General features: G+C 35.0%; 1 pseudogene; it reads left to right on the top strand.

The window, feature by feature from the left end:
• The first annotated feature begins 22,906 nt into the window (after positions 1 to 22,906).
• Positions 22,907 to 24,954, top strand: LOC112641005 (RNA-binding protein EWS-like; annotated as a pseudogene).
• Positions 24,955 to 25,178: the final 224 nt, after the last annotated feature.

Below are 25,178 nucleotides of genomic sequence, written 5' to 3'. Positions count from 1 at the left end.
TCTCACATATATCCTATAATGTGTTATCTTTTTCTTTCCTTATTTCTCAAAGTAACCACTGCACAAGTTAGTGGTTTACTTGAACTTCTGCCTCTTATTTTTCTTTTCAGACTGAGAATTTGCTTCTTTCTCCCCTTGGCTCTCATGTGTGGAAGTTTCCAAGAAGATGGTGCTAAGGCCAAGAGTCTAATTCTTAGTACTGTATTTGGTCTGTATATGGTCCTTTCACTGAGAAATTTTTTAATAGATTCTTTTTAATCGAAGTATAGTTGACATACAATATTACATTAGATTCAGGTGTACAATGTGGTGATTCTTTCTGCAATTCTACACTTTATGGTATACTTGACCATCTGTCACCATACAATACTATTACAATACCATTGATTGTATTCCCTATGCTGTACTTTTCTTTGCTTGATTTATTCATTCCATAACTGAAAACTTGTGCCTAGAAAGGGACTTTTAGAGTTTCTCTGTGCAATGCCCTTTTAGGTTTCCCGATTTGTTACTAATTGCAATTTCTATTGCATTAGAAATTGGACAATGTGGTTTGTATTATTTTCATGTTAAGCACCTTTAAATTTTCTTTGTGATCTAATATATAGTAAGTTTTGGAAAACCTTTGAGAAAGAGGTACATTTTATAGTAATGGGTATAAAGTTTTATGTATATTAATATGATCTACATTGTTGATTTGTTGTTTGACGTATCATATCCTCACTTATTTTTGTTCACTTCATCTATCTTGGACTAATAACACTAATACACATACACATATATACATACACATATATACACATATACATATATATAATAAATATGTATGTGTGTAGTTATCTATAGTATAGTCTGTATATAGTATATACATCTACATACACATAAATATATATAACGTGTTACATTATATAAAATAACAAGACATTATATACACATGTATATATATATATATCATATCATTATATCTCTATTATCTGCTTTTCTTCTGGGTTTCAGTCAATTCTTCTCTGCATGCTTAGTATTTTTGATTAAGCGTCATATGTTTTGTGAAAAAACAAATGCAAAAGGTAAGACGAATATGATGGAGAAGAGGCTACTCTCTATTGAGGACTCACCCTTGCTGCTCACAGGCAGATCCATTAGCAGCCATAAACAAGCACCGAATTGATTCTACACTGGACTCCGTTCCTTGCAGGCACTTGTCTATTTGTAATTCTTTCTCATTCCTAGAAGGTAGCCCTCAGGGTCCCAAAGAGAAGGCTGGAATTTTCACAGGGTTTTATCAGCTGTGGAGACTCTGAATTCCCATTTTTGTCCCTCAGGTCGTGGAGGCATCTAAGACTTCTGGCAGCTTCTGTGCTTGCCACCGTTTGGTTCTGCTCAGATCCTTAGTTTTTCACACTTCACCTTTCCATTAACAAATACCTCAAGAGAAAAAAAAAAAATCAGATCCAAAACTTTTATCATCTATTTTATTCAGAACCTTGACTTCATGAGTCCTTGAATCCTTGGTAGATTTCTGGTAATTTCAAGTAGATATATTAAACATTTGGTCTGGTCTTTTTGGTTGTTGTCAGTGAGACAGTTGCTCTAAAATAACCTGGCCCATCACTGCCAGTTGTAGCACCTGTTCCATTTTAAAACAAAATATTCAACTTGTTTATCTTTTCACTTAACTTCAGCAATAAAATATTCATGTGCAATGTTTTCATGTTTTCTGTATAAATGCCAATATTTAGGGAAAGAGTGCTGCCCTAAAAATTGAAACTCTTTCCAAAGAATTCTGAACTATTAAGAAGAAACAGAGTAGACTTCATTCTCAATTTACTTTATCCTCAAATTGTATTAACAAAATGCAAAATAACAAATGCACGTTAGATTGGTAAATTTGTTTCCTCATAGTATTTTTTAAGCCGTATGCCAATAAAATAGCTATTTATTTCAACTAAATACAGAACGAAAACCAAAAGACACAGCTGATAAACATTAAACAAGAAAAAATACATAAGTAAGATGATATGAATAAATTAGGAGGCTCAATAATTGATCAGAACCTAATGCATCTTATACTATAAAAGTAAAAAATACTATTATTTATAATAGCAAAGGAAAAAAAATCTGTGTCATTGGCAGAATGATTGTACCCTAAGGATAAGTTCAGTTTTAAGATAATGGGTCCAGTTATAATTCAACACTAAATTTTTATGGTCTTGAAAAATTGCCCATTTCTCAGTTCAGGTGGGAGAAAGAATTGGGTGCTTATGAAATCATTAATAATGATGATATAAAATTATAACAATTATAACAGAAAACATTTATTCAGCCTCTTCTTACAACTATATTTTCTGATACTTCATTATAGACTTTTATATAATACATAAAGACAATATATTGCACAGAAAACTTCATTATCAGCTAAGTGCCTATTATGCATATGCTGAGATCATTACTCATAAAGTCTGGCTTAAAATTTATCTCTACTTATTTGTGCTGGATAGAAGCAAATTTTTAAAATGTACTCTTAAATGCAAAGCTAGATTCTTAGTTCAAAAGAGACATAAAGTGGTCAGAAACAAAGGGTGACATATGATGAAAACATATTAAAACACTGTATTTTATCTATTTTGCTTCATATTTCCATGTGAATATTCATTCAGAATATTAACAGAGATTTAGCTGTACTTGAAGACTGATATGAAAAGGGAAAAAAAAAGCCAACTCTTTTTTTTCTGCAGGGTTTCCAACAATTCATTTAAAAACTATTAAAAATGGCAACTTTTTAAAAACTCTATTAACTATAACATTCTTAGTCTCATTTTAAAAAATATTTAAATAAAAATATTTTGGTATTTATGGGGTATAGCATTAAAGGATGGTGACACACACACATTTGTGTGTGTGTACCTGTTGAGCTTATTGGGATGCAGTGAGGTGACTACATTCATGTATCCTTTTAAAATGTATAAATAGAATAAAAGTATCACATGGTTTATCCTTTGCATTCAGTTCTTAGTCTACTTATGCATATACATGCACATCTCACACACACACACATGTGCACACACACAACCCTTTTTGAAATCTTTGCCTATAGAGTCTATAAGTAACCCACATAAGAATATGTTCATATTTATGTGTTCTATTATTTTGTGAGATACATCCCTTTATCAGTATGCAATATAATACTTCTTTGTCTCTTGTTACAGTCATTTTTTTAAAGATTAATATTTTATTTATTTATACATATATTATATTATATATATTTATATATATAAATATATATATATTATATATATTTACATTTTATTCATGAAAGACACAAAGGGTGACATATGATGAAAACAGAGAGAGGGAGACCTAGGCAGAGGGAGAAGCATCTACATTTAAAGTAATTATTGGTAGATATGTACTTGTTACCGGTTTGTTGACTCTTGTTGGTTTTGCAGTTCTCTTGTTTCTTCTCTTTCTCTCTTCCTTTGTGATTTGGTGACTTTCCTTAGTGTTTTGCCTGGATTCCTTTCTCTCTTTTTTTTTTTTTTTTGTATCTATAAATTGGCATTTCATTTTTGGCTACCATGATATCCATATATGATATTCTATGCATATAGCTGTCTCTTTTAAGTTGATGGTCACTTAAGTTCAAGCACATTCTAAAAAGCACTGAATTTTTACTTCTCATTCCCATATTTCATGTTTTATGTTTCATATTTTACATTTTATTATTTTTGTATATCCCCTGAATAATTATAGGTCTAGATATTTTTACTACTTCTGTCCTTTAACCTTCATGCAGGCTGTATAGGTGATTGATCATTATCTCTACTATATGTTTACATTTACCAGTGCAAGTTTTTCTTTTATAATCTTCAATACTGACTTAAATGCCACCTTTATCGAGGACTAAATTTTAATATTTATTTTGGCCTCCTAATTGACCTTTGATTTTTTTCCAGTTTTCTGTATGCTTGTTCACACTGAAAACTTCAGGGTTTCAATAAAGATGCTATATGATATGTTTCAATATGGGAGCAAGGGTTTACCTTATCAGTCTTTTTATAGCTTAGAGTTTTCCAGGATATTCTTGCTTGCCTTTTGGTTCTCTAAAAGAATTGAAGAATAGTTATGTAGTTTATTTTTTTAAAAGATGGTTGATGTTTCATCAAAACCAAGCTACATTTAGAGATTTACTTTAAGATAATTTACATCTTTAAAATTTTGAGTCTTTTTATTCAAAGATATGGTAAGACTTTTTCTTTTTTTCACATATTTTGGGGGTTTTGTTTTGTTGGTTGTTATCCCTATTGCTGTTTTTCATTTTGTGACCAATAATGTTCCATCGTTTCATTTTTGAAATTTTCTTTTTATTTGAGTATAGCTGACACACAATGTTACATTAGTTTCAGGTGTATAACGTACTGATTCAACTTCTGTAGACATGATGCTGTGCTCACCACAAGTGTTAGCTACCATCTGTCACCACAAAATGCTATTATATCATTGACTATGTTCCCTATTCTGTGCCTTTTGTTCTCATGATTTATTCATTCCATAACTGGAAACCTGTATCTCACCCTCCCCTTATTCACCCACTTGGCCCATATCCAAACCCCTTTCACTCTGGCAAACATCAGTTTATTCTATGTATTTATAGGTCTGATTTTGCTTTTGGTTTGTTTATTCTAATGTTTCTCTCATATAGCTTTTGCATATTTATAGTTATGTTTATCCCTAAGCATTGCATTGTTTTGTTATTACTGATAGTGTCTTTTTTTTTTTTAAGATATATTTATCTGAGAGATATTGAGAGCAGGAGTGGGAGAGGCAGAGAGAGGGAGGGAGAGAATCTCAAGCAGACTCCAAGGTGAGTGCATAGCCCAAGGCTGGGCTTGATCTCACAACCCTGAGATAACAACATGAGCTGAAACCAAGAGTCCATTGCTTAACTGATTGTGTCATCCAAGTGCCCCAAGAGTGCCTTCTTTCAAAATGTCTCCTGATCACATATTATTTGTAAATATGCAGCAACCGATTTTCATATGTCTTCTTTCTAACTGACATTAGTCTATTTTTTTACAACTAAAAAAAATAAGTCTTTTTGGTTTTTTCAAATACATAATCACAGTATTGGTAAATAATGATGTTTATTTCCTCCCTATTTGTTATACTTCTTTATTTTTCCTTTTATTTAATCATATTAGCTATTACTGTCAGGACATTGTTAAATAATAGAATCAGTCATGTGTATTATTCTTTGTTCTTTTGAAGAAAATTCTTAGATATGTTGCTAGTAATAGGACATAGAGATATATTTTATCTATTCAATAAGAACACATTCTTCTTATTTTTTTAAAGATTTTATTTATTAGAGAGAGAGAGAGAGAGCGTGCACACACAAGCAGGGGAGAAGGGTAGAGGAAGAAGCAGACTCCCCACCAAGCAGGGAGTCCAATGTGGGACTCCATCCCATGACCCTGGGATCATGAGTGGAAGGCAGATGCTTAACTGACTCTGTCACTTAGGTGCCCTCTTCTTATTTTTGAAGAATTACTTTTTTTTTTGAAGAATTACTTTTTTAATACTGAATTTTATCAAATGCATTTTCAATAAATATACAAGGGATAATGTATCTTTTTCTATTTTTAATATATTTATAATATTGAAACTTGCTTATCTGTGTTGGTTATAGTTGCTTTTTGTAAGATAATACATTTTTACTTGGTAATATTTCATTTCAGATTTTTTTATATTTATAAATTATATTGATTTTTTTATTTTTTCTGACATCTTTGGAAAGTTTTGGCAAAATTCACTTACATTTCATTGGCCAAATCCAAGCTGATGACCAAGACTGATATTTCTGAAAAAGTGACCACAGGAACCAATGTAATGGCAACATGGCAACAAAGAACTAGTAGTTAAGAAGAGGGATACATAGTTGGGAATAGTTATAAAATCATCCATAACTACACTACATTCCTGGTATTTCCTTTCCTTTCCTTTCCTTTCCTTTCCTTTCCTTTCCTTTCCTTTCCTTTCCTTTCCTTTCCTTTCCTTTCCTTTCCTTTCCTTTCCTTTCCTTTCCTTTTTCCTTTCCCCTTCTTTCCTTTCCCCTTCTTTCCTTTCCCCTTCTTTCCTTTCCCCTTCTTTCCTTTCCCCTTCTTTCCTTTCCCCTTCTTTCCTTCCCCCTCTTTCCTTTCCCCCTCTTTCCTTTCCCCTTCTTTCCTTTCCTCTTCTTTCCTTTCCCCTTTCCTTTCCTTTCCTTCTCCCATTTTTTTTTTCTTTCTTCCCTTCTCTCTCTCCTTCCTTCCCTCCCTGCTGGCCTTCTTTCTTGGTGTTGTACATTCTATTGGTTTGGCCAAATGTATAATAACATGTATCCACCACTATGACATCATACAGAGTAATTTCACAGCCCTAAAAAACCTCTGTACTATGCCTGTTCATCACTAACCCCTAGCAACCGCTGATTTTTTTTTAATCCCTCCATAGTTCTACTTTCTCCAGAATGTCATATTGTTAGAATCATAACCTTTTAAGCTTGGCTTCCTTCACTTTGTAATATTTATTTGAGATCCTCCATGTCTTTTCAGGCTTGGTAGCTCATTCCTTTTAAGCACATAATAGTATTTCATTGTATGAATGTACTGTACTCTATTTGCACATTCATCTACTGAAAAGCATCTTGGTTGCTTCCAAGGTTCAACCATTATTAATAGAGCTGCTATAAGAAAAAAAAAGAGCTGCTATAAGAATCTATGTGCAGGTTTTTATATAGATATAAGTTTCCAACTCCTTTGGGAAAATACCAAGGAGTGTGATTGGTGGATTATATGGTAGGTAAGGGTATGTTCAGTTTTATAAGAAATGGCCAAACAGTCTTCCAAAATGCCTATACCATTTTATATTCCAATAGCAATGAGTAAGAGTTCTTGTTGTTCCACATCCTTGCCAACATTTGATGTTGTCAGTCTGGCTTTTGTCCATTCTCATAGGTATAGCTCATTGCTTTAACTTGCATTAGCTGATGATATATGATGTGGAACACCTTTTTATATGCATATTTGTTATCTCTTTATTTTCTTTGATGTAGTGTCTACAGTCTGACTTATTTTCTACTCATATTGTCTTATTATCTTTTAGGTGTTAAGAATTATTCATTTTTTAAATATTATATAAATATACTTAATATTTGTTGTGTGTCCAATTTTTCCTGGTAGAAGATATAAAGATTATTTTTCTTTTTTTTATATTTCATTTATTTATTTGACAGAGAGAGATGGAGTACAAGTAGGGGGAGCAACAGTCAGAGGGAGAAGCAGCTCCCCACTGAGTAGAGAGCCTGACATGGGGCTCAATCCCAGACCCTGCAATTATGACCTGATCAAAGGCAGACAATTAACTGACTGAGCACCCAAATAGATAAAAAGATTCTTAAGACATGATTCCTACTAAGAAGATACACAAAGTATAATTGGAGAAAGACATGTGAAGCAATAATTATACTATAGAGTAATAAACAAAGTTACGTAAAGGGAACACACTTAATTAAAAATATACTCCGGGTGGCTCAGTCAGTTAAACATCCAACTCATGATTTTGGCTCAGGTCATGATCTCAGGGTTGTGGGATCAAGCCCAGCTTCAGGCTCCATGCTCATGAGCATGTTTGCTTGAGATTTTCTTTCCCTCTCCATCTGCCTCTCCTTTATGCTCATTCCTCTCTCTCTCTCTCTTAGATAAATATATATATATTTAATAATATTTAATTTAATATTTAATAATATATCTCTTAAATATATATACATATATATAAATAAATATGTATAAATATGTATGTATATATATGTCCATAGGGAAGGAGGTGTCATAAACATTATCTCATAATTTTATACCCTAAATTTTAATTAATATTGCAAAGATTAAATAAATGAGGATGAAGACATTCAAGGGAATAAGGGCATCATAATGTTAGTCATGGAAACTAGCTAACAGTCCTTTTTAAAGAAAATTCAAGAAGTTAAATATCGTTCAAGGAGAGAGTGAAATATAAATGTAGAGAAAGATGAATCTCAAATTGTGGGTAGAGTCCAGATTATAAAGGATTTTGTTTGTTTGGGAAAGAATTTGGAATTTGACTTTGAAGATGATGGAAAATCTTTGGCTGGTTTTTAAGCATAAAGATGCCATTTGAGATTTGTACTTTTGAGAACAGCACTGCAATAATAAAGTGAATATGAATATTCAGTGGAAACTATAAAATGGAACTCTAAGGGACCCCAATGGCAGGGTACACTCGTTTTCACCTGGGATCCTGTCATATTTTCATGATTGCATTTCTCTATAGCAATCAGGCCCAGGTTAATGGGCACAGTTCTAGCATGAGCAAGCAGCAGTGGGTATGTTACTGAAGTCAGTTAAGTTTGCTGTGATTTAACAGACATCTGTCCCTTACTAACTACTCTCTTGAATAAAGGCTCTCAGGCTTAGGAACTTTTAGTACGATCATTTCTTAATTTCTCACAATGTGGACCAGAAAACTAAGAAATCTAGTTTTTAATGTGAAATGGAATTAAATAGAGCAAAAAAAAAAAAAAAAAAAAAAAGAAAGACAGAATGATTTAGAAGCATGGCAAACTAAACAATTAATAGACCACTCCTACCCCCAAAATGCAAATATAGAAACATTTTAGATAAGCTATATCATTTTATGAGTAGGTAACTTTAAGATTTAAATTAAATGTAATTCTAAAACATTGGATTCTCTTTTTTTTTTCCCTAAGGAGAGCAATAATTTTAAAATATTCTGTAGGAAAACAATCACACAAAAGTCTTTTCCTTAATTGCCACAAAATATCAAGTGACTTTCTAGACAACAGTCATTTTCAGTGTAAGACAAAGAAAACGGTGAATCAAGTCAAGCATTATAAAGAAAGAAGCTGTTATTACCTGCATCATCAGTTGGTTAAGCATCCAACTCTTAATTTCGACTCAAGTCATGATCTCAAGGTTATAAGCTTAAGCCTGGTGTCAGGCTCCATGCCGGGCATGGAGCCTGCACAATATTCTCTTTCCCTCTACCTCTGCTCTTCCCCCTACTCTATAGCTTCCAGAAAAGAAAGAAAAAAATTGATATCCCTTAACTAGCAGTTTTTCCTAGATAAATAAATACATAAATAACCTACCAAACAAAAGAAATATATCATTTAGTAGTGAGATTCCCCGAAAGGAAAGAGAAAAAAACATAATATAAAGCAATAATTAGCTGCTAATCAACCCTGAAGATGAGAAAACAACAACAACAACAACAACAAAACCACACAATATATGCTTATGGAAGTAGGTAACAAAATGAAAACAAAGAGGATAGAATAAAACACAGCTTAGGATCCTCGGATTCGAAAAGATAAATAGCACTTTAATAGAAGGGAAAAAAAAGGCAGTAGACAGACTACATTCACATGTAAAGTTTTTGCTCTATGATATCTATAATGATTTGGATAACATTTACGAGTTAACTAAATTGCCAAAATTGACTATTAAATTTCCTCTTTCTTTAGTTGACTTACAATCAACTTAAAAAAAAAAAAAAACAAATCTAATCACAGTATTTTTGTTAATAAACAATCTAAATTTAGTCATACTCTATTGGTAATATGCTTATGTCACCACCTCTTAATGATGGACCAAATCTGATGACATATTAGAAAAAAAAATCTAAATTTATGAATTTAGCATCAAAAATTTGTATTCATATTCTAAAACTATCATTTCACAGCTTAAATGAAACTGTAAAATGTGCCATCTGCTCAGTCTGCATTATGTGTTTAAATGTATCATACAAGATACTTGTGAATATATAATACTTGCTGTAAACCTATATATGTTTGAGAGAACAAGGAAGGAAATTGCAGGAACAATGATGCAATAAGAAAATTTACATAATGGTTATCATGAAGTGTGGATATAAGCCAGATTATTTTTTATAAGGACCCTAGAAAAATAGCATGTGAACGCAGTTAAGACTTTCTGTATCCCAAGAGCCATAGTTAAATTTGCTCTTGGCATTTAAAAATATACACACTATCCTCAGGATAAAAAGTTGTCAGTGCTCAAGTTAGAACTCGGCAGTTCCTATTCTCAAGATCAAATCAACATATACCACATTTATTTGTAAATGTTAAAATCTAGTTTCAAATTTTGAAACAATTATTTTATATTTTGCTTTATTAACTTGTATCTAAGAGAAATAGTTTATAAATTAGAATAAATATTTTTTCTTATTATTTTTAACCCTCACAAAAATACAATAAAATAATATCTTTGAATGGAAATAATAAACCACTCTTTCATTAATTCAACAAATATATTGGGCATTTAACATACGTCAGCCACTATGGACATGGGAAATGTAACATAATTGTATAGGCAAAGTCTTTGCTCCCATAGAATTTACATTAAACTATGATTGAAGGCAGGGAAGCTCAAAACATCTCATATGCCAGGCAGTTGATATGCTCTATGAGGTAAAATAAAACAAAGTAAGAGAATAAGGTGTCATGAGGTAGGAAGCACTATTTTAGACAGCATAGTTTTGAGAGTCCCTTCTGATAAGGTGATACTTTTGCAGAAACCTAAATAAAGTAAGAAATTAAAGAAAATAGATATCTGGAGGAAAGGAGATCTGGCTAGTGAGAACATTCTACAAATACTAATTGAGCTCCAACTAAATCTAATGCCCCATTAACTGTAGTTACAGAAACAGTGTTTGTGATCTAGTTTTAGTGATAAGGTATGTCTTTAAAAGATATTTGTTAACACAGATTGCTGGATAAACTCAGTGTGAAACATTTCACAGTCTATGAGGTCTACAGCATTTCTACAGCATAAAGAACTCTATTCCTACTGGGACACCTGCACCCCAATGTCCATAGCAGCAATGTCCACCATAACTAAACTGTGGAAGGAGCCACGATGTCCTTCGACAGTTGAAGGGATAAAGAAGATGTGGTCTTTATGTACAATGGAACATTACTCAGCCATCAGAAGAGACAAATACCCACCATTGCTTTGATGTGGATGGAACTGGAAGGTATTATGCTGAATGAATTAAGTCAATCGGAGAAGGACAATCATCATATGATATCACTCATATGTGGAATATAAGAAATAGTGAACGGGATTGTAAAGGAAAGGAGGGGAACTGAGTGGGAAAAATTAGAGAGGAAGACAAACCATGCGAGACTCCTAACTCTGGGAAACAAAGGGATGCAGAGGTTGGTGGGGAGATGTGGTAACTTGGTGATGGGCACTGAGGAGAGCATTTGATGGGATGAGCTCTAGGTGTTATGCTATATGTTGGAGAATGAATTTTTAAAAAGTAAAAACAAAACAAAACAAAAAAACTTTGTTTCTACCTTGCAGGTTGCACAGAAAGTTCTGAACCTTTGAAGAATCACTCCTAAAAAGAAAGACTCGTGCTTCCTTCACTATTAAAGATCAGGACAAGCACCTGTCACTTAAGTACATATTCAAAGGAGCTTTGAGTAAACAAATGGATGGGTGTATAAGTGTGAAAAAAAATATAAGACCATATCTTTAAGAATGCAATATGGTAGGTAACAGGGAAGTAATCAAGTATTCCAAGTAGGGTATAACATCAAAATGGTGGTGAACATCTAGTAGGTACAACTGATACTATCTATGTGAGAAGCAGAGAGAGAAATTAATAAAAAGATTTACTCTGGCATTCAATGCTATCCAAGATCTGATATTTAAATATTTTTAGTAAATACTTAGGAATATAGGGAGACAGAACATGAAAGACTCCTAACTCTGGGAAACGAACTAGGGGTGGTGGAAGGGGAGGTGGGCGGGGGGTGGGGGTGACTGGGTGACGGGCAATGAGGTGGGCACTTGATGGGATGAGCACTGGGTGTTATTATATATGTTGACAAATTGAACACCAATAAAAAATAAATTTATTAAAAAAAAGGAATACAATAAAGACCAAAATAAATCTACATAGTTTGAAATGTTATCTTACATTTTTATGGACATCAGAATACAGTACCACTAGGGTAAGAATATTAATTAAATAGCCCAATATCTTTTTTATATTTTTGGAATAAAGATATAATATGACCTAAGTGCTCATTGTTTAGCTCTGTACTCTAATGCACTCCTGTATATCTATTTTAATTTGTTTTAATAGTAACAAAGATGAAGTATCAAATAAATTCCATGCCTTGCATTATCTTGGACTATTTTCTAACTGCTCCTAACAAAACTCATGTGATTTTTAAATGACTTATTTTAATTTAAAACAAGCCAGAAATATTGCTTATAATTTGTAATGTATATTTATGATCATAGACCTTTTATATATAAAATTCACCACTCAATTTATCATACTATAATGTTTTAGTCTGTACTATGTACATGTGTTATGATAAAATGTATACTCTTTATTTTTTATTATGAATTTATTTTAGAGACACACAGAGAGTAGGAGCAGGATGGGCAGAGGGAGAGGGAAAGAGAATCTGAAGCAGATTCTGTGCTGAGCTCGGAGCCTGAAGCAGCGCTGATCTCATGACCCTGAGATCACAACTTGAGCCAAAACCAAGAGTCAGACACCAACCTACTGCCCCACCCAGGCCCCTGCGTATCCTTAATTAAGCAAATATTATTATATATACTTTCAATAAAAGTTAGTAAATGTAAACAATAGTATTTTAGTATTGATTTTACTAAATCAATTTTGCTTCAAATAACTTTTTAAATGATTCAAATATCTTTGATGACAGCTACTATGTTTGAAATCAGATGTTCTTAATATACTGACAAAAAAAGAAATGCTTAAAATGTGCATATGTGTTCAGAGCCTGGAAATTTTACCAGCTGTTATTCTAAATGTATTCAGGAAACCCACTGTTGTTACAATATTTTAAATCGTTTCTTAAACACTAGACAAGAATAATATTAAAATGAAACATTAATTATTCAGAATGTTTCTTTATTTAGAGACAGGAAAGCTTTATTGTCCAAATGTTAGACAATAGTTTAGGGGATTTGGTTGGAAGAACACAGTGGGTGAGTGCACATTTGTGAAATTCTCTGGTCACTGTTGTATAACTAAATAGTTCAATATTCTAGCTGATTCCAGTTCTGCCTTGCAAACAAATGCACAACTGGGAATTGCAGTATATCTGGTACTTTGGGGAAATTTCAAGGAAACTTCTTCCCCATATTTTAACTGACAATGGAAGATAAAGACTGTCATCGAAATGTCATGCTAGATTGGAAGTATCTATTGTTCCAAATGCAGACAAGGCAAGGTAGTCCTGGTGTTAAAGACACTTAATCTCTGCAGGAGACCGTGTTCTTTCTGTTCGCATAATACATTATTTTACATTTTCATATACATATCCTGGCATCCATCACCTCTAAGATGAACATCATAAAGATTACACTATTTTTAGCTAGGACAATCATCAGAGCTTAAGAACTTTGAATAAATGAATAAAACTTTCTGCAATTTTTGAAGAGTGTGTGTTTTAATATATTAATTTATAAGTGATTTCAACAAGGGAATCTTTTAAAGTTAGAAATGTTAATTATGACTTTAAATAAAATTTCGTAGATTATGGTAGCCAAATCATATAAACTAATCTTTTTGTAATCAGTTTATTTTTTTTAAGATTTTATTTATTTATTCATGAGAGAGAGAGAGAGAGAGAGAGATTGAGAGGCAGAGACATAGGCAGAGGGAGAAGCAGGTCCCATGCAGCATTCAGGGAGCCTGATGTGGGACCTGATCTCGGGTCTCCAGGATCACACCCTGGGCTGAAGGCAGGCGCTAAACCACTGAGCCACCCAGCCTGCCCATAATCAGCTTAATAACATTACAGAAGAGTCATCTAGCAAGTCTATCCCCAAATTAAAACAAATGAACAGCACAAATGTAAATGATGCAGTGTAATAATTACTTTGGAATGAAAGGTTTTACATATTTTGAGTTTAATGTAACACATTAGAATGTCGATTATTTTTTATGGAAAATCCAAAAAAAAATCTTACTTAAAAACATATAATAACAAAATGACAGATAGTACATATGCCAAAACATTAACTCACTATAGGACTGGAATGATAAATTAGGAAGATTTCTTTACAATTCTATTTAGTATATAGAAGTTGCATACATATTGCTCCTAAAATATAGCTATCAAGAAAAAGTATTTACTAAACCTGAGAGAATAACATTCATTTATTTAACTGCCCTACAATTACATTTACACTAGAATAAATAAAAAGTCAAAGGATTTTGATAATTTCAAATAAAAGAATGTTCAAGACTGCACGGTTTTAATCAGAATGTGAAAACGTGCCTGAAGATTTCGTATTTTATTTTAATCAACTCTAAAATAACAAAATACCAAAAATAATAGCAAGAATCTGAATATAATTGAACCAGAGTATTGTTTTCTTTGAAAGTATTGAATTAGGTCATTATATTTCTTCTACTGAGTATAGCAAAGAATGATTGAGAAATGATATATAAATGCTTGAGATCATAGAAAAGATATGTCAAAGTGTCATAGGTGCTGAGAAGGTAATGATAGAGGATAGGAAAAAAAATGGATCAAATCTCAGTTTTGCTGCTTTACTTAAAGATTGAAATACTGAAAATTTTTGTTGAACATGAATCAGCCTCTCACAGTTTTGAAAGCATTTGACATTTTCTGTGACTTGCAGTGCATCAACATTTCAAAAATATTGTTCCCCAAAGAAATTACTTATCTAATTCTTCAATAAAAAACAACTCTGTGGATGACCTAAATGTATTGCTGCATAAACTTGAGACTTTCTTTTCTCTTTTCTTTCTTTCTTTCTTTCTTTCTTTCTTTCTTTCTTTCTTTCTTTCTTTCTTTCTAATGGGAAGAGGGACAGAAGGAGAAAGAGAGAGAGAGAGAGCAACTTAAGCAAGCTCCATGCTCAACAGAGCTCAACCTGGGGCTCTATCTCAGAACCCGGAGATCATGACCTGAGCCAAAATCAAGAGTTGGACACCTAACCAAATGAGACACTCAGGTGACTCAGAGACTTTCAATATACAGAAATCAATTCTGTGATGAAGGAACCATATAGAATTACTGTTCAAAGTCCATTCTTGCAATATACAAGTGTGTTAAATATTTTTTCTTTTAATATAGAAAGGAATTCTTTAAATTTTGTAGTTGATAATTAAGTGATCTAAACTTCAGGTACATTTTGCCAAACTCTAAAGCTTTACTGAGACAAGATATCTTGAATTCTAAAGAATAAGATCTTAGAAATTTTATCTTTTTAATTGCATATAATTTCTAGTAATAATTTCTAATGTCAAATATAGCAAAAACAAATACAAAGATACCAGATGCCTTTTATGAAACTGTTCTGTTTTCATCAAGTAATTTACATGATTAGAATTTAGAAGTTTGATTTTTTTCTTTATAATGTTTTTTTTCTGATGAGATCACAAAGGCTGAAAACACTTGTGAGAAAATGTTTCAATATACTAGTAGAGATACACAAACCTACATCCTTTAAATCTTTGGCCTTCAGAAATTAAAGTGAAAATATAAAATCCTTTATTCTGAATCTTTATTTTTAAAAATATTTAGTTTCAGAGCAAATAATATGATATGTATGCCAGAGCAAAAAAAAAAGTATGATCTGTATAAACAGAAGCCAAATATTATAGAGTGATGCATTTATTCATTCACTTATTAATCAGTCAAAACATACTTTATGAGCATCTATGTATTAGTAGCAGGAATACAGAGATAAAAAGGCAAGGTCTTGATTCTAAAAAAGCAGTGGTCTGAGGCGGAAAATATCAATAAAAAATCAAGTTATAATAATACTGTATGGGTGTAAATCAGCTACAGTAACATAGGTACAATCAAGTTACAGCAATGAGATGATTCTCAATTGCCAAGAAAATAATTCACCTTTAATCTGTTGAGTAATCCTACCTAAATGGGAATATCCAGCATAAAATAAAATATTGTAGATGTTCCACATCAGCACCAGCAATAAGACATTTTATTTTATTTTTTGTTTTATTTTTCTAATGAGGCTCCATGCCTAGTGTGAGACCAAATGTGGGGCTTGAACTCAAGAGCTTGAGATGAAGCGGAGATCAAGGGTTGGACACTTAACCAACTGAGCACCCAGGTGCCCTTCTTCCAGGACTTTTAAATGCATCTTAATAAGTTTATGAGTTAAATACACTTATCAATCTCTTTTCCTTCTATGCCAAGAATATTAGAGAGAAATTCTGTATGCTGACACTGGTAACACAATCAGTAAAAGGTAGATCTGAGATGTGAACACAAGCAATCTGACCTCAGAGCCCTGTGTGCTTAGAACACAATGAAGAGTAACTGCTCAGTGTCTAACAGAAAAGAAGAGACACAGAAACTTTTCATAGTCCATGGTTAGAAGAACCAGGTCTTTTTTGCAAGGAGATCAATGTTGAAGCGGCTAGTCTCAGACTAAGGAAAGATATCTACCACAGACTCTTTAAGAGTTAAACTTTCATTCAATCAATATATATTTATTGAAAATTTGCTATTTCTAGGTATTGTTCTAAGCTCTCTTTTGTTAAGAAACAAGAAGAGATGTTTTTGCTCTTATGACGCTTATATTGTAAGAAGCTTACATTCTAGGTAGCTTGTATTTATAGAAAAAAGAATGCGACTGACCATAACGACAAATTTTGTCTCTTTACATAACATGTGAGAAGCTTAGAACAATAGAAGGCACCATGGGCTAGTATAGAATCTTCCTTAGTAACAATCACTTATATTTGCTAATAGTTTCCCACAGCCTTGAAATAACTGTTAAATTGCATGAACTCAAATGCCACTCCAGTAATTTCATACAGATAAAAAGAACTTTAAAGCTTTGAAGCCACAAATCTCTGAGCTTTATCCCACAAATACCTGCCCTATAGCTCTTCAAAACCATCTTTTATTTATCCCCATCAACTAATCAATCAAGTGTGTTTCTTAGTTGCTGTGTCTTCACATTTGTAACTTATCTCCTTGTTTCTTAGTGGTTCAGTCATCACCCCAAGACATCAAGAGCTCTCTATTCTGAGCAAATAGGGCTGATGCGATTTTATTGGATGACAAGATATATAAAAAGATTTATGTACTTATATAGCTAAGTAGGTGACAAGATTTTGATAATTGAACAGTGATACGGTTCACATACTGGAGGTTAAAATTAATTCTAGAGTTCTTAGAAAGCGTTTTTTTTTTTTTTAACTATACCTTAATAGCTGAAAGAATTCATGTGAATTTGCTTGACTCTCCGCTCTCTTTTAAGCAACACGTTATGCAAACTGCAGGCTGCAATGTTTATGACTACCCAATCCTAATTCATGCTACTCTATAGAGCCCTAAGGTGACAATTACTTCTGAATTCATTGGTAAATGGAAGTCTGGTATGATGACAAAACCAAAAAAGCTGTGTGTGTGTTTTTCCCGGCTGCCTGAAGAATCCCTCATGGCTGATAATAATATGTCACCTCTAATCTTATTTTCTATTTCTAAGATGTATTTTTATTAGCCCTCATTTTCTATTGTATCCTTCATTCTGACACAGGACTTGCTTTGCTTCTCAGTAATTTCGAGTGTCTTCATGGGAGGTAAAGTGATGGACTAGATTGTGTTACCAGTGTGGAAAAAGAGGGGGGAAAAATCTCATTCTAACATCATTTAATTGAAGACAAGAAAAGAAAATCTACCTGACTTTAAACTTTTTCCCAAATTTCCAACTACACCAGGAAATCCTGGAGAATGGAGGATTGAGCAGTCATGTGGTACCACAATAATTTCCTCTAACGGGTATGAAAACAGATGAAGGACTCATCCAACCCTTACTTTCTCCATAGAATACAACATTTCAGATTGGGTCTTAAAGAAGAAAAACAAAATAAAAAAAAAAAAAAAAAAAAAAAAAAAAAAACTTTGCCAGTTGAAAATCTCTACACAGGTAAAGGAAAGATAAAGTGCAGCAACAATTCTTTAAAAGCATGCATATGCAAGGATGTGTTGTCAGAAACAGCACTCAGTACAGAGAGAAGGCTCAGTCAGGGAGGTATGTGCCAAACAAGCCAATTTAAATTCGGCCAGTCAGCAAACAGCAATACCTGTCAGTTCGCAAGACGATATTTTGCTTTCCTTGGACAAACAATGCTCTTCTTCTGTTATAAATGACATTACTTAGCTTGACATAACAAGATGTTTTAAACAAGGCACTTAGAGGAAGAAGCATTTCTTTGATTAACTTGAGGACATTGAAACAAGGTAAGATGGATAAAAAGGGGGAAAAAAAACCACTTAGAATAGCTCATTGATATGAACAGCAGATTGACATACACAGGAAACGCTGTGGTGAGAAAGTGGAGCTATGCAGCATGTGGTTGTCTTAATAACCTAGTTTGACCTACTGCAGGGACAAATGTATCCATTTGTGGTGAAACCTCACTCTTGGCAGTGAAAAAAGAACAAGAAGAAATAAAGAAAAAAAAAGAAAAAAGGAAAAACAGAAGAATGAAAGCTGACTCCTTATTTAATAGTTCTATTAAAAATGCTTTGCAATTAACACAACTGTTTTAGACAAGTGGTTTCACTGATCTCATCTACTTTAAATTTGTTCTTTTAAATATTGATAATATCAACAGTTAACAATTATTAAGCATTTATGAAGTCTCAGACATTGTATTTAACAGCTTTATATGTATTCTCTTAGACTCACTACACTCAGAATCACTGTGGGCACTGAACTTACCCTCATACTAGATACAAGAAATGTGATGCTTACAGAGGTTGTCCATTGCCAAAATCGTAAAGCAAGCAACTCAGCTTTGGAAATCTGTTTAGACTTCCCCTTCCCAATCATCTTACTGGTGAAAATGTCTTCAAACTGTTGGGACAATTCTTCTTCAATGTTATTACCACATTGCTAACATGCAACATTTTAATCATCTTTTTCTTGAAATCTTAATATTTTATCTTGATAGAAGCTTTCCCCCAGAGTTTTCTTATATTTCAATAAGCATTTCTCATTTCTGAGGATACAGGGACAGCAATTCACATTTGGGAGGCAACTGCAAAGGCCTTTGATACTAGAAGGGACGCTCACGGTGCTTTCACAATCAGTGGACATTATTTACTGCTAAATTACAATGGAATTCTTATGGCATCGCATATTATATTCACATTAAAGTCAAATGAGTTCATCGTGATTAATGTCACTGCAGTGAACACCAAAGAAATTAATGGCAATTATCTACTCATTGCAAGGGTCGCTGATAATTAGTGTTATTACACAAAAAGGTACATTTTAAGCAATCATCACCATGCATTCTCTAGTACCATTTACAATGCTGATCACAGGGAGTCCAGTTGGAAATCACACAGCCAGAATATAAGTTCGCCAAAAGTTTGTGGTCTCAGGTGTGAATAAGGAACAATTCCACCAAGTTTTTGAAATTCTATTTAAATATATATAATAGGGACGCCTGAGTGGCTCAGTGGTTGAGCTTTTGCCTTCAGCCCAGGGTGTGATTCTGGAGACCTAGGATGGAGTGCCACATGGGGCTCCCTTGAGGGATCTGCTTCTCTCTGCCTGTGTCTCTGCCTCTCTCTCTCTGTCTCTCATGAATAAATAAACAAAATATTTAAAAAAATAAAAGAAAAACATAAATATAATAAAATTTTCTTTCCTGAATATATTATTTAATAAGGTATGATCAGAAATGGTAGCCTTCGGCTTTGTGTGTGTGTGTGTGTGTGTGTGTGTGTGTGTTTGTGTATAAGACTTTGATACAGCTGCAAGGCAACAATCACACATTAAGACTTAAAAGCAAAGCATAAACTTCATAATACTCAAATATTTGAATATTAATTGTGATGCACATTTATTCATAGTTCTGTACCATTTTAGACAACAGAATCTGCTTTAAGGATGTGATAAAATGGGACAAAAAAAATGAGCATGTATGTAACCTGTATAATAATGGCATTTTCCAAGGGAATTAATAGGAATAGGTTTGTAATATTAGGAAGAAGTTCTCTTCTTTTTGACCTTGACCTTGACCAAGATAATGAGTTGAATATTTAATTTACTTCTCTCCTATCGTGACCCTTTTCATAGCCTAAGATAATGATTTTTGTCCAGGAACAAAAATGACACTTAAGTAAGTGGATTGCTATCATTCCCTCAGAAATAACAATTTATCAGATCATAAGTATAGCTATCACCTTTTTTTAATTAGGTGAGTTCCTTTTTTTATTGTGGTAAAGGACGTGTAATATGAAATCTACCCTATTAACAAAATTTTCAGTGTGTGATACAGTATTATAACTATATGCATATTGTTATACAGCAGATATCCAGAACTTAATTAGGTAAATTCTAATTTCACACAATTTTTATATGTTCTTGGTTGCATAATTTTTGGACTTTTCCAAGTGGAATTCTTATGTTAGCAAAACTAGACTGAAGTTTTTAATTAATTCAGCCACCTATGAATCATGAAAGCCAAGAAATGAAGCATGGATGTCATTTAAAAGATAAAATCCTCAGGTTTACAGGATTTAACATCCATCACAAAGTTCATTTCCATGAGTCCTCATTACAAGTGAAATGTAGCTGTTCCATTTTGATTTCCTCAAACCATTATTGACAAAAGAAACTATTCAGTGGCACCAAACAGGCTTGTATTTGCTGAGTAACCTGACTCTTCAGGCACAATATTATTTCTGAATGTGACATGATCTTCACTACCTCAGTTTGAAAACTTCTGATGTCTTTTAAGTGAAGAATATTCCTAAGAGACTTCTATACTTCACAGAAATACTCAATTTCCTCCCATTTTAAATGATGAATTTGTTGTCTCTTAAGCAGAAGGGAAAAGGTTAATAGCTGTATTACTCATTTCCCTGAAAATTTCTGTTGATTAGAAATAAAGTAATAAAATATCCCAAAGGAAAGCCAAATTTTATTTATTCATCCATTGTGACATCTGCTACAGAACAGAGTTAACCCAATGATTTTTTTTTTTAACAGAGTTGAGAGGGATAGGGTAGAGACTTAAAAAAATAAAGAAAGAATTTTTTATGTCCGCCAGAGTACAAGTCAACTATTTTTTAAAGTTTCTATTTGAGGGAACTGAAGGCAGCTAATTAGTGCAAAATTTAATTTGTTTTAAAAATACTCCACTCTAAGATAAACTTAATGACATGCACAACATGAAATCTGGCAGAATTTGGATTGAAAAAATGAGTTCAAGAGTTAGGCTGCCCATGTCTGAAAATGGATTCTTCCTTTCTGTAGGATCTTTGGGAAGATGCTTAATTACTCTGACTCAGTTTTCTCATCCATAAAAATGGGCAGAGGATATAATAATTATTCCTATCTCAGAGGTTCTTTGCATGCTGAAAGAAAAAGTTCTTGTTCTTGGAACAACTCCTGGCACGTATGACTTGGAAAACAATGTTGACCTTATTACTGAATGGTTATCTAAATAAGGGGTCTGCATTCACACTATAGCCTTTTAGCTAAATCTGGCTTACCACATTTTTAAAAAAATAAAATATTTTTGAAATGCATCCACATACATTTATTTGTTTATTTATGTGTTTGTTTATTTTTTTGTTTATTTATTTATTTATGATTTTATTTATTTATGAGAGAGAAAGAGCACACAACCAGTGGGGAGGGACAGAGGGAGAGGAAGAAGCAGACTCCCCTGAGCAGTGAGAGGGACACAGGGCTCGATATCAGGACCTCAGAATCATGACCCTACTCAAGGCACATGCTTAACTGACTGAGCCAACTAGGTGTCTCTCCACCCCCATTCTAGATGTTGACATCATCAAAGGCTGAGTTGAGTAGTTCCTGCAGAGTCCTTATGGCCACAAAACCTAAAATAATTACTATCTGGCCCTTACAGAGAAATTTTGCCAGTCCCTTGACTTCTTTGAATATTGATGTTGGGTATACCTTAATGAAGCTTCAGCTAGATCACTTCAGAGATATTAATTACCATTGGTTCAAGTAATCAGGAGTTTCTATGGACAGAAGAAATCCAAATAAAGGCAAACAAATTGCTTAAGATTGGAGTTTTCTGAAGAATGTATTACTGTAAAGAGTCAAATTTATAATCCTTCTAGTCTCCAATACCCAATTATAATTCCAGTTTTATCTAAGCATTTCCTTGCATCCAATCAAGAGTGTAGCACCTCTGGGAAATTCGGCATTTCTCGAATAATGCATATTTTTTCCCTTTAGCTATCTGAATCTCCTCATGAGGTTCTTTCTGTTCTGAATGCCCTTCTACTTTTCCCCGTCACATAGCCGGAATGCAGAAGAACCAGAAGTAAAACTCACATATGTGAGTCTTTAGCCCTAACTTTTTTTCTACTATACCATGTTGCCCAACTTTTATACTGAGCAATGGGTTTCATTTAACTCACACACACACATACACACACACACATATACTAATGTGTTTGTATGATACAAACATTTTACCATTCTACATAAATTATATATATATATTTTCTTGAGATATATAAATATATTTGCAATACAAATATACACCATATATTACAAATATATGGTGTATATACTACAATTACTTAAGCACATTTATTACTATATAATTACAAGTATATATCACCTATTATGTGTCGGCATTATTCTAGACACTCAAAATACAGCACTGGCAATTTTAGATGATGATCAGTGGCAAACATACATGGTTGTGTGGCAGGCTGGGGAGCACTTCTCATTTAAAAAAAAACTGGCCATAGATGATCCCAATGAAAAGGTGACTTTGGGAGAGAATGAGAGGGGAGGAGAGAAAATGGCGTCCACGGATTACAGTACCTACAGCCAAGCTGCAGCCCAGCAGGGCTACAGTACATACACCTCCCAACCAACTCAAGGATATGCACAGACCACCCAGGCATATGGGCAGCAGAGTTATGGAACCTATGGACAGCCCACTGATGTCAGCTATACCCAGGCTCAGACCACTGCGACCTATGGGAGACCACCTATGCAACTTCTTATGGACAGCCTCCCGCTGCTTATACTACTCCAACTGCCCCCCAGGCATACAGTCAGCCTGTCCAGGGGTACGGCACTGGTGCTTATGATACCACCACTGCTACGGTCACTACCACCCAGGCCTCCTCTGCAGCTCAGTCTGCATATGGCACTCAGCCGGCTTACCCAGCCTATGGGCAGCAGCCAGCAGCCAGCACACCTGCAAGACCACAAGATGGTAACAAACCCGCTGAGACTAGTCAACCTCAATCTAGCACAGGGGGTTACAACCAGCCCAGCCTAGGATATGGGCAGAGTAACTACAGTTATCCCCAGGTACCTGGGAGCTACCCCATGCAGCCAGTCACAGCACCACCATCTTATCCTCCTACCAGCTACTCCTCTACACAGCTGACTAGTTATGATCAGAGCAGTTACTCTCAGCAGAACACCTATGGGCAGCCAAGCAGCTATGCGCAGCAGAGTAGCTATGGTCAACAAAGCAGCTATGGGCAGCAGCCGCCCACTAGTTATCCCCCCGCCAAACTGGATCCTACAGCCAGGCTCCAAGTCAATATAGCCAACAGAGCAGCAGCTACGGGCAGCAGAGTTCATTCCGACAGGACCACCCCAGTAGCATGGGTGTTTATGGGCAGGAGTCTGGAGGATTTTCCGGACCAGGAGAGAACCGGAGCATGAGTGGCCCTGATAACCGGGGCAGGGGAAGAGGGGAATTTGATTGTGGAGGCATGAGCAGAGGTGGGCGGGGAGGAGGATGCAGTGGAATGGGCGCTGCAGAGCGAGGTGGCTTCAATAAGCCTGGTGGACCCATGGATGAAGGACCAGATCTTGATCTAGGCCCACCTGTAGATCCAGATAAAGACTCTGACAACAGTGCAATTTATGTGCAAGGCTTAAATGACAATGTGACTCTAGATGATCTGGCTGACTTCTTTAAGCAATGTGGAGTTGTTAAGATGAACAAGAGAACTGGACAACCCATGATCCATATCTACTTGGACAAGGAAACAGGAAAGCCCAAAGGTGATGCTACAGTATTCTATGAAGACCCACCAACTGCCAAGGCTGCTGTGGAGTGGTTTGATGGGAAAGATTTTCAAGGAAGCAAACTTAAGGTTTCTCTTGCTCGGAAGAAACCTCCAATGAACAGCATGCGGGGTGGTATGCCTCCCGGTGAGGGCAGAGGGATGCCACCGCCACTCCGTGGAGGTCCAGGGGGCCTAGGTCGCATGGGAGGCCATGGAGGAGACAGAGGTGGCTTTCCCCCAAGAGGACCCCGGGGTTCCCGAGGGTACCCATCTGGAGGAGGAAACATCCAGCACCGAGCTGGGGACTGGCAGTGCCCCAATCCGGGGTGTGGAAACCAGAACTTCGCCTGGAGAACAGAATGCAACCAGTGTAAGGCCCCGAAGCCTGAAGGCTTCCTTCCACCACCCTTCCCGCCCCCGGGCGGTGACCGTGGCAGAGGCGGCCCTGGTGGCCTGCGGGGAGGAAGAGGTGGCCTCATGGACCGCGGTGGTCCCGGTGGGATGTTCAGAGGTGGCCGCGGTGGAGACACAGGGGGCTTCCGTGGTGGCCGGGGCATGGACCCAGGTGGCTTTGGCGGAGGAAGACGAGGCGGGCCTGGTGGGCCCCCTGGACCTTTGATGGAACAGAGGGAGGAAGAAGAGGCGGCGTGGAGGACCTGGAAAAATGGATAAAGGCGAGCACCGTCAGGGGCGCAGGGACCGGCCCTGCTAGACGCAGAGGCCCCGCAGAGCTGCACCGACTACCAGATTTATTTTTTAAACCAGAAAATGTTTTAAATTTATAATTCCATATTTATTTTTATTTTTATTTATTTATTTATTTTTTTTTAATGATAGTCACAGAGAGAGAGAGAGAGGCAGAGACATAGGCAGAGGGAGAAGCAGGCCCCATGCACCGGGAGCCTGATGTGGGATTCGATCCTGGGTCTCCAGGATCATGCCCTGGGCCAAAGGCAGGCGCCAAACCGCTGTGCCACCCAGGGATCCCTATAATTCCATATTTATAATGTTGGCC

This window comes from Canis lupus, chromosome 6 (assembly GCF_003254725.2).
Source record: "Canis lupus dingo isolate Sandy chromosome 6, ASM325472v2, whole genome shotgun sequence".
In the NCBI taxonomy this organism is placed as follows: Eukaryota; Metazoa; Chordata; class Mammalia; order Carnivora; family Canidae; genus Canis; species Canis lupus.
The sequence above is the reverse complement of the archived record's forward strand: the minus strand, read 5'-3'. Positions and strand labels throughout refer to the sequence as shown.